Source organism: Pituophis catenifer, unplaced genomic scaffold (assembly GCF_029215685.1).
Source record: "Pituophis catenifer annectens isolate HBS135680 unplaced genomic scaffold, rPitCat1.0.hap2 SCAF_2, whole genome shotgun sequence".
Lineage (NCBI taxonomy): Eukaryota > Metazoa > Chordata > Lepidosauria > Squamata > Colubridae > Pituophis > Pituophis catenifer.
Window position 1 is genome coordinate 158,818,558 of NW_027256882.1, and position 12,232 is coordinate 158,830,789.

Sequence of the window (12,232 nt, forward strand, 5' to 3'; positions counted from 1 at the left end):
GGTCTCCTGCGTGAGCAGGGGGTCGGACTAGATGACCTCTAAGGTCTCTTCCAACTCTGTTACTGTTACTGCAATGCCCTCTGTTATGTTGAACACCATGCAAAAGGTATGGCTGGTCCAGAATGCAGTGGCATGGTTAATTACAGGCAGAGTACATTAATATGGCACTACTGCAGTAATTCAGGAACTGCACTGGCTCTCAATAGACTTCTGAGTAAAATGCAAAGTACTGGAGTATCACTTATAAAAATCCTACCTGCAATGATTTAATTACAGGATTGCATATTTGCTTTGTTGTTCATGATTGCGTTTAGTATCTTGTTACGTTGTCCAGATTCTCTCTGGCAAGTGGGTACCTATATAAACCGATTAAATAAACAAAATAGATAGGGTTCCTGGTAAAGCCATACTGGATGGGACCTGCTTCGTGTACATGGGGGATAAAAATAATGACACCATTAACTCATATCATCATTTTGATGTCATTGGGGCTCTCTGTGGACACTAACTGCAGAACACAAAAATTAAACCCCATATGTCTCCTTCCAAGCCAATGCACTTTGGGGAAGTTCTTTTCCCTGCCTTGAGACAGGGACACATTTTCCGGTTATTTTAGAAGAGTTGTGAAAACCTGACTCTTTATCAAGGCCTTCTGTTATGTATCTAATTTTGGAGGGAAAAAGCTCAATGATCATTGGCTAATACACTTGGCAAGTAGCTATATAAGGAGAGCTGATCTACTGTAAATTCGCTGGATTCTCACTGTGTATTAAAGAGTTGTTGTTCACTTCGACCTGTCTCCTGTCTCCTCACTCGCCCGATCTAACACCTTCCACCTTATTTTTTTTATCTTTTATTGATTTTATTGTAAATCCTTCAATTGTGGTCACCTGACCAGAGTCATTGAGAGTCAGGAGGCATATCTTGCATATTGTACTGTCCACCTACTTTATCTATAGATATTTATTTGCTGATGATTTCTTTAAACTTATATTTATGTCTATATGTATAATGTGTTTTATCAGTATTGTATATCAGTGATTGCATGATCTCTGTAGATGCAATACACTAAACAAATATATCAGTCCAGACTCTGATTTTTTAAAATATAAATGATATTGCGCTTCAATTGTTAGATAGCCTAGGTATTTGAACATATATTGTTTTAACATTTATATTTTATTGTGTTTTACTAATATAGTGAAATATTAATATATATTGCTTGTCCATGTGTATTCCATTGTTGTTGTTAGTTGCAAAGTCGTGTCTGACCCATCACGACCCCATGGACAACGTTCCTCCAGGCCTTCCTGTCCTCTACTATCCCCTGGAGACCATTTAAGATCACGCCGACTGCTTCAGTAACTCCATCCAGCCACCTCGTTCTCTGCCATCCCCTCCTTCTTTTGCCCTCAATCGTTCCCAGCATTAGGCTCTTCTCCAGTGAGTCCTTCCTTCTCATTAGGTGGCCAAAGTATTTGAGTTTCATCTTTAGAACCTGGCCTTCTAAAGAGCAGTCAGGGTTGATCTCCTCTAGGACTGACCAGTTTGATCGCCTTGCAGTGTATATTCCATACGCTAAATAAATAATGAATAATAAGCGTACAAGATTAATAATATTTGGGAAATTACCATTATATTTTTCCTCAAAATTGTACCTTCCTGGGATTACACAGCTATTATGTAAATCCAGAAAAAGATGCAGCTTCATTAAGGACCCAGCTACAGGCGCAGGGTTGTCTGCTCATATCCTCCCCAAAATACTTTCTCTTTTTCTTCAGATCTGAAGGGCTACATATCCCCATTCAGAAGGTAATTATTCATTGGCCCTGATGAGTCTGGGTCCTGCTTGTAATTAACCCATTAAATTACAGAGGTTTATTTATTAATCAAATTTATTTACCTGACCATCTCATGCGAAGTGGCTCTGGGCTGTGTACAGCAATAATAATAGGTGCTATTAATTAGAAGCAACAAGAAGAAAAATAATCCAGGTGGACAGGAGACAAAAAAATCATTCTGGATTTAAATTACAGCTCAAAATAATATTAAAAGGAGAGGATTTTATTGAATGCATTTTCTTTGAAGCCTATAAGGATCCAAACAAAGGGAGCAGATTGACAACCAGAAAAGTAGAAGCATGAAGTTCTTCCTAATTCCAGGTAAATGATTTTCCACAGATAATAGCATGTTATTTGGCTGGAGAATAGCAGCTGGATCAATTGTACCAGGTGGAATGGATTCCAAGTTTTTTTCTATTGTCAAGCCACCTGCTTTCATTATTCTGAAAAAGCAGGAAAGACAAGGTAGAATAAAACTCTCAGACTTGGCAATCCAAGTTCATCAGAGAAGTCAAATCACAATAGCTGATTTCCATAATTTTTTTAAAGGCAGGTAGGTATAGAGGGAAGAAAGGAGAGGAAGAGAGGAAGTTAGGACAAATGGCACAATTTGTTTGAATAAAATAAATAAATAAATAAATTAAAGCTACAAGGTCAACACTGTTAAAAATACATTGAACCAAACAATTTGGGATGCCTTCCAGTGGTGGGTTGGCCCCGGTTCGAACCGGTTCGCAAGAACTGGTAGTAAAACTGGTGGGAGGCTCTGCCCACTGAGCTGGACGTCATCATAAGTGATCTGTGCATGCACAGAAGCTTCTGCGCATGTGCAGAAGAGCGCGCGTGGGCACGATGCGAACCAGTAGTAAAGGTAAGTAGAACCCACCCCTGATGCCTTCGTACAAAATATTAGTCCTGGGAAGAGATACGTTTAATTAAATTGCACCTAAGAAGGAACCTTAGCAAGGGTGGGTTCTATTTACCTTTACTACTGGTTCACATCATGCCTGCACGCGCTCTTCTGTGCATGCGCAGATCACTTATGATGACGTCCGGGACAGTGGGTGGAGCCTCCCGCCGGTTTTACTGCCGGTTCTTGCGAACCGATCCAAACCGGGGGTAACCCACCACTGAACCTTAGGCATATGGTGTCTGATGTATGGAAGGTTACGTTATCAACATGTTTGTAGATGCAAAAAACTGCAAGCTGACAGCAAACAATCCAATGAAAATCTGGATTTTTACTAGCCGATCTTGGTAACACAGTATTATAAAAGACATTGAGAAAAAATTCCCAGCTTAAATCCCAGAGGATTTAATTAACACAATTAAGAAATATAAAGTGGGAAAGTACATCAGTTGCCAATGGCTTAATGTCCTATTTAACAAACTGTCCATATTTTTGAGGGATGGTGGGGGAATATCAATGGACCAGCAGAAAACATCTTGATCAGCCTTCCCCAGCCTGATGCCTTCCAGAAGAATTGGTCTACAACTCCTAAATTTTTCAGAAATAAAGATGTTCATTAGACTTGCTAATTAAGAATTTAGGAAGTTACAGTCTGAAAAATTTGGAGGACCCCTGATAAGTTATAAACTAGAATAAAATTCTAGGAATATAAATTCTACCTCCTATGTTATATAGAAAACTGCGCAAATATTCATCATTAAACGGCACACCTTTAAAATTACAAACAGCTGAATAGCAATAGCACTTAGACTTATATACCGCTTTACAGTGTTTTGCAGCCCTCTCTAAGCAGTTTACAGAGTCAGCATACCCAGCAATTTGGGTCCTCATTTTACCCACCTTGGAAGATTGAGTCAACCTTGAGCCTGGTGAGATTTGAACCGCTAAATTGCAGGCAGCTGGCAGTCAGCAGAAGTAGCCTGCAGTACTGCACTCTAACCACTGTGCTCACCATGAATGAGGTCACAATCTTCCAGATTTCAAATATTTACAGAATTCATAGAATGTGATTTGACAGCTAGTGGTCAGTTGGATTCTTGCTGCATACTTCTCTTGGTTCTGTACTGCTTTCTTGATTTTTGTGCTATCACTGTATTAACAGAGAAAGATTTTAGAATGCAAGTGCAATGAACAATAGTTACATTTGTTGGTCGCAACAGATCCCTGAGTGAGAGTAAGTCAGGTATGCTAATTTTTGGAGGTACTTTCATCAACATTCAGGTCAGCAATAAAATGAGCTCTAATTAAAAGTTTGCAGATACCTGTGGCACACAGCTTCAGAGTTTTCCATTTCTAGCCCTCCTATTTTTAATGGATAGGTACTTTTTGTTTTTTTATAAACACCTGTCCATTAGCAGTGTTTATAAAAATGATTATTGCATGTCATGTTTTAAACCTGGATTTCCTATGTGCTTCAGATGAGATCCAGTTTTAAGAAAGATTTTCTGGATACAGAAATAGAAGTAGTAGAGTTATGCTTGAGTTCCCAAGTAAATAGTATTTCAAACATCTCTTCCTCTAACACTGGAGGAATTGTATAAGCAATTCCTTGTCTAAATTAGGCAACCACCAGTTCCTATGGCAACGATTAATTTTGCCCTACCTCCTTGGACTATAAATTACCCCCATTTTCAATTAACACCTGGAAGAGAGGCCAGGTGTTGCTCTTCGTATTTATTCTAGCAAGTAGTGAAATTACAAACTTTCTGTCTAAGGCTAATGAGAATCACTTTGGTGTAGTAGTTAAAATTCTGGCCTAGAAACCAGGAGACTGTGAGTTCTAGTCCCACCTCAGGCAGGGAAGCTCGCTGGGTGACTTTAGGCCAGGCGTTCTCTTTCAGTCCAACCTACCTCCCTGTTGTTGTGATGAAAAAGAGGATAAAGGAGTATTATATATATGTTTGCCATTTTGAGGTATTTTTAAACTAATAAAATTGAGATAAAAATTTAGTACATTAGATAAGTATTTCCCACTTTCGTGTGCCTGAAATCTATTAGATATTTAAACTTCATTAATATGTAATCTTCCTTTACTGATGCCTGAAGTGACCGTCCTGCCACTTGGGCTCATTGTGGCAATTAGGTAAGGACCTCTAGTGCTGTAAGCACTCGATGGATAAGGAGTCTGGGTGAGCCCTTACAAAGCCAATAGGAGGACAACTCTAGGCATCAAGTCATAGAATATTTATAGAAAGCAAAATTTTAAAAAAATTCTAGTGTAGATTCAGATACTCCAACATCTTGTTGTAAGTGTTGCTATGTGTTCGTGTCGTTCAATTGCATCAAATTTTTGCTCTTAACTTTTCTTTTTTAAATTTGTACTGTTTTCCTCCAATGGAATCTTCCTTTTCTCCATTTTGCACACACCACAAAGAGGAGTGGTGTCCACAACCAAAATCACAATGACAAACATGCTAACCTCATATGGACTGAATTTGGGGACACATTAAATGTGAACTGGTATCAATTTACAATGTACACTAAATCAAGTATCCCATTATTCAAACTAACGCTAATCACAACCAGCATGTATATCATTCTGGACCAGCTCCTGGAAGTTGGAGGGAGGTACTCTTTTATAGTGATTCTCCTCCTTTCCTTGTGGCTGGTACTTGTTGATGTTGATAGGGACAGAGAAATTCAGCCCTAGGCCTTTTGTGTGGGATGCCGGATTTGGGTTTCATACCTTTCCTATTAATATCTAGATGACACTATTAGATGAGATCATTTGACACCATGGGGTATAGAATCATCAGTATACAGATAATAATTATGCATCTCCACCCCATGCTGAGCTGGTGATGCTGTTTAGGTGCTTATCCAGTGCCCCACCAAGGCTGTGAAGCAGCGGTGAAATCCACTTACCTTTGCTACTGGTTCAGGAACGGGAGCACACTACGCGTGTGTGTTCCTCCTCTGTGCATGCACAGAGGGTAAAATATGGGACGTAATGACGTCCCAGCGGGTAGGTGAAACCTCCCACCGCCGGTGCTACTGGTTTGCGTGAGCCGGATAGAACCGGCCGGATTTCATCGCTGCTGTGAAGGCTTGGATGGGGACAAACCAGCTGAAGCCCAGTCCTAGAAAGACAGAATGTCTGAGGATGTTTGATCCCAGAGGGTCTGGAAAGGTGACCTCTTTGACTATGGAGGGGTAGCACTTTCCTGGACAGAGTTGGTGTGCAATCTGGGGGTTCTCCTGGACTCACACAAGAAGCAAGTTGCAGCCATGGCCAGGCAAGCCTTTGCCCAAATTTATTTTTTTTGCACCAATTGTTTGGGAGGACTTGCTTATAGTAACTGTCACCTTATTCAGCTCTCATTTGGATTATTCATTTGGGGCTGCCCTTGAAAGGTCACCCAGAAGCTACAACTAGTCCACAATGCAGTGATATGAGTAACGATGGACATCTCATAGTTTGGCCATCTTACATGATTGTTATTTGAGTTTACCCTCACTCACCATAAGATTCCAGATGCAGTACAATGCTGGATATCACTTTTACAACCCTACATGTCATAGGACTAGGTTATTTGCAGGACTGTCTGTTCCTAAGGGTATCTGCTCATCTTATAAGGTCAGATAGGGTGACCTTCAGGTTCAGGTTCCTTCTCTCATATTGTCATCTGCTGGGACCTTGAAGGTGTGCCTTCTCCATAGCCACTCCAACTTTTTGGAACAACTTCCCATTTGAAATTTACCCTCTCATCCAGTGGTGGGATTCAGCCAGTTCAGACTGGTTCGGGCGAACCGGTAGTAGTGACCTGTGGGTGGGCCTGCCCCCCCCCACCTGCCCCAGTGCTATGCCATCCTATTTAGCCACATTTTCTAAGCCGCGCACATGCGTGCAAGCCATGACTGCACACTCACATTTTCGGTGCTGGGTGAACCGGTTGTTAAATTATGTGAAGCCCCATCCTTTTAGCCTTCTAGAAGACTTGAAGACCTGTCTCTTCCACCAACACTGGATTATGATTGGGATAAGCCACTGAATATTGGTGTGGGTTATCATGAAATCTTTTTATGTTGTTGTTTTATTGATTTTTATGTGAGCCATCTAGGATTACTGTATAAGGTAGGCAGCCACATTACAAATAAATAAATAATGTCTGGCATGCACATTGATGCTGAATGGGTTCCCACTTCCCATTAAACCAACCTTCTTCAAGCTGGGTGACTTCCCAGGTTATCCAGGATGGCTATGCTGGCTAGGGGATTCAGAGCGTTGAAGTCCATGCATGAGAAAGACACCCAAGACTGAAAAAAATTGCCGAGTCATGTGATTTTTGTTTGGCTACGGATGACTCTTGTTGTGTGAACCTAGCCATTGTGTTTATAAAATATAACTCTTGACTCAATGCATTATGCAAACCCAGCCAATTCTGGTTTATTCAACAAACCATGGCACAGAGCTAATTTTCAAACAGGCTTCCAGATAAGTATGTAAATCCTTTTATGTATACATCGAAAACTGGAAATGCTTGCTTGCAAAGCTATTTATACTGGTTTATATGGGTCCTATATGTGTTTTACTCAGTCTCAGATTCTTTACCAAAGACCTGGGAGTTTGATGGTTCTGCACAGTATCTTAACTGTTCCTACATTGGACTCTTCTGGATAGAGAGCTTTGTCGTTGCTCCTAGGATCTGTTGGAGTCACTCTTCCAGTTTAGGAATCACAGCCCCAAGTGCTCCTATCCCTACTTAGCACTACTTTGGCCTTTACTTTCCACATCATCCCTAGATTCTTCTTTCAAGCCTGGTACTTTTCTAGATTCTCATACTCCTTCTTCCTGATGTTGGTACCACTACATCTATCACCACCACTGTCTTCTGGTCCTTCTCTACTTCCACAGTGTCTGACTGATTGGCTATTTGGATAGCAGTTGGATAGTGCAGTGGTTAAAGCATCATCTTTGACACAGGAGACCAAAGTTGAAATTCAGCTGATACCCATCTTACCAATAGGAGTCCTTGGGCAAAGATGCCCCTTACCACTTCATTGTCTACCTCAACATATGAAAATGACACAAGTTATGACACTTTGCTGTCAGATAGATTAACAAGGTCCATGTCAGGAACCAGGATAGTCTGAAAATCATACATGGATGAGACAAGGGAATCTGGAATGAATGAATGAATGAATGAATGAATGAACGAACATTGGGTGGTGTGGTATTTGAGAGAGCAGGTGCATCTCTTCTATATTGTAATTATATAAAACTTGGAATCAGTTTCGGATTTGTTTCTTTTGTTGTGGTTCCCTATTAGAATAGAATAGAATAGAATAGAATAGAATAGAATAGAATAGAATAGAATAGAATAGAATAGAATAGAATAGAATAGAATAGAATTTTTTATTGGCCAAGTGTGATTGGACACACAAGGAATTTGTCTTGGTGCATATGCTCTCAGTGTACATAAAAGAAAAGATATGTTCATCAAGAATCATAAGGTACAACACTTAATGATAGTCATAGGGTACAAATAAGCAATCAGGAAACAATATCAATATAAATCGTAAGAATACAAGCAACAAAATTGCAGTCATACTGTAATGGAAGGTGATGGGTGGTGGGAACGATGAGAAGATTAATAGTAGTACAGACTTAGTAAATAGTTTGACAGTGTTGAGGGAATTATTTGTTTAGCAGAGTGATGGCATTTGGGAAAAAACTGTTCTTGTGTCTAGTTGTTCTGGTGTGCAGTGCTCTATAGTGTCCTTTTGAGGGTAGGAGTTAAAACAATTTATGTCCAGGGTGTGAGGGGTCTGTAAATATTTTCACAGCCCTGTTTCTGACTCGTGCAGTATACAGGTCCTTAATGGAAGGCAGGTTGGTAGTAACTGTTTTTTCTGCTGTTCTAATTATCCTCTGAAGTCTGTGTCTGTCTTGTTGGGTTGCAGAGCCAAACCAGACAGTTATGGAGGTGCAGATGACAGACTCAATAATTCCTCTGTAGAACTGAATCAGCAGCTCTTTGGGCAGTTTGAGCTTTCTGAGTTGGCACATTCTTTGTTGTGCTTTTTTGATGATGTTTTTGATGTTAGTTGTCCATTTTAGATCTTGCGATATGGTAGAACCTAGAAATTACATCTTACCATGCCTGTTTGCCCTGATGCTGAGCTGCAGATATCATGGTTGAAGTCTCTATCACTTCATCGTGAAAGGTTGTAAGGGGTCCTTAATTCTAATGGAAGGCAATGGGGAAGGAGGACTGAGAGCAGATATAACAGAGATGAGCATTTTGCCCATACTTCCTGCATTATATAGGGAGAAGTGTTTTTCTCTAAAGCATTTTAATTAAATGCAAGTTCTTCCCGCAAGCACCAAATGACCTGTATCTGTTTGAAATATTTTAAAAGAGTAGTATAAACATTAATTTGCATTTGTTTAACGTTTTGGAAGAATAAATTGGCAAGTGCAATCTGTAATTATGCTATATAATTATTAAAATAACACACATGAACACCAGTGTGCTCCTCATAATGCTGGCATTTTAGAGAAGGTAAACCAGTGAGCATTAATATAATCCTTCCAATTCAGTTTGTGCCAGAAAAACCGTGACTGACACAGGGGATATATTTGGAAATGTGCACTTGTTAAATCTGATGTAATTGCAATGTTATTGTTGTTTATTGATAAGATTCGTTTTCTTTTATTCCCATGCCACCAGTGTGAATGACTTACATGGTCAATTTTGATAACTATTCATATATACCAAAGTTGTTTTTTTTTTTTTAAAGAAAATAGTATTTTTAATAACTAAGTAAAAAGCAACAGAAAAATGAAACTAAAGGAAGAAAAATGGGTAAAGGAATAGTATACCTAAATATAATTATATACATAGTAATATAATCCCTAACTCATCAATGTTGGTATTAATCTTTTATGTACATAGTACATATAAAATAATTAATTACGTATCATTGTAGTTGCTGTTGAATAAAATTTACATTGAGGTGAGGGTTGTAGATTAGTGGGCACTCAAATGATGTAATGATTAACAAAAATGAAAAAAATGAAAAAAAAAGTAACAGAAAAAAACTGTCTATAAGGAAACGGATTCAAGTAGCTCTCCACTTTTGTTCCCCTTTTTTCAACTTTATTTTCTTTTTTCTCCAACTGCTAACCGCCACTTAAATAATTTTATACTAAGCTTTCAAGTTCTATAATTATTACTCATTTCTGTTTAGATCATTTTAATTATTTTTAACAGCTTCTCCTTTAAAAAAACATATTCTAAGTCTTAAATTCCCTTGCTGTGTGGTATCTTGTATACAAGGGAGCCATTACTCCTTGAATTTGGTTAGACCTCTCTCATGCAGTTAATTTTTCCACAGCTGCATATTCTCCAGTTTTGGTCTTCCAAGCTAATGATTATCAATGACATTGGAAAACATTTTAAGAATTGAATTACATCCAGGCTTTCCCTGAATGGAATGATCTGTCTTGTGGAATGGAACTGGATTCTCCAGACTTACACTGAGGTAGTGGTGGGTTTCAAAATTTTTACTATCGATTCTGTGGGTGTGGCTTGGTGGGCGTGGCAGGGGAAGGATACTGTAAAATGTCCATTCCCTCCCCACTCCAGGGGAAGGTTACTTCAAAATCCCCATTTCCTCCTGATCAGCTGGGACTCAGGAGGCAGAGAATAGATGGGGCCGGGGCTGGTCAGAGGTGGTATTTACAGGTTCTCCGAACTACTCAAAATTTCTGCTACCAGTTCTCCAGAACTGGTCAGAACCTGCTGAAGTCCACCTCTGCACTGAGGGTGAAGTTAGGGGTAGAAATTAGAATTGATGGATGTTCACTCTTCTTCTGAGGAACCTCAAAAGAAAAAGGTCAGAAGAAGCCCTTCCATTTGTCCAGAAGCAAGTCTGTCATGTTCTCAATTCTTGACTTTCTCAGCACTGTAGAAAGAACGTTCTGTCCTCTTTGCATGTACTTAGAGAAGGATACATGCTGAATAATGCAATTTTTAAAGACCAGATGTTAGGGCGTAGGACCATGTAATTAAAGGAGAAATAAAGAAAAAAAGTGCTGCAGCACATCTGTCAAATGTCATATTTGATGAGGATAGAATTCCAGAGTAAAAACAAGGATTTGGGACTGCTTATTCAGTTCTATTAAAAATAATTGTTCTTGTTCTTGGGAGAGAAACATTAACAGTTGGATATAAAACCTGTTAACTTTTGGCCAGCTTCAAAACAGCTATGGTTCATTATGGAACTTAGTAAATTTGGTCAGTGACAAAGGAAACAGCGATAATGGAACTGAGTTTTTTTCCCCACATGAACCTTTGCAATTAATTTTTAGAGCCAGTATGGTGCAGTGGTTCAGGTGCTGACCTAGAACTCAGAGGATGGTGAATTGTAGTCCTACTTGAGGCATAAAAACTGGGTGATTTTGAGGCATTCATTCTTTTTTTCAGCCCAACCCACCTCACAGGATTGTTATGGCAAAAATAGGAGGGAATATTATGAATGAAGGCCTTAATCTATAGAAAATAAAAGCAGAATACAAAGTACCATATTTTTTGGTGATGAAATTGATGGGAGATTTATCAGATTCACCTTTATACTGAACATCTTTATTTCTACTTGCTGCAGAGTTGGGAGGGGAGGAAAGGGCTTATCACTCTTCACTTACAGGTGGTTTTCAGTTTACGACCGATTGTTTAATGACCAAAGTTACTACAGCCTCAGAAAGGGTGCTTTAGAGCCCATAAAGCATTCCTGGTCCTTGTAAAACATTGTGATTCCTCCTTTGTCCTGTGATTACATCATCATATTATGGGTGCTGGTTGGGTCATGTGGGGGTCTCAACTTATGACCAAAATTCTGGTCTCAATGAGGTCATCAATCAAGGATTACCTGTATATTGCTATCAATTTATTTACTGTATAGCACAGGGGTCAGCAACCTTAAACACTCAAAGAGCCACAAAGGTCCTAACTGGAAGCCCCTGTTCAATTCTGGAGCTGACTGGAAGTCTGTTTCCCCCATCATAGTTTCCTCCGAGCGTGGCATCCGTTTTCCTCTGCTGGCCGGAAGTCCAATTCCCCCACCATAGTGTCTCCTCCTAGCACGGTGTTCTTTTTCCTCTACCTGTCCTAATCGAAAGTCCTATCAATTGTGGAGCCAACCAGCAATAGGGAGTCACAGCAGAGGGATGAAAGAGCCACATGTGGCTCCAGAGCTGCGGGTTGCTGACCCCTGGTATAGCAGGAACATGGAATGATCTCTATGCATCTAAATTAAATGCACGATCAGAGAAGGAAGCCTAACCTTTGGCATGGAATACACAATGTAAGAAAGAAAAAAATGCTTCACATTCCAAAAATGCTTTGACCATAAGATCTTTCAGTTACCTTGAAAATACTCATAAAAGGGAAGCAATTATAAGGCAAATGTTGACTGG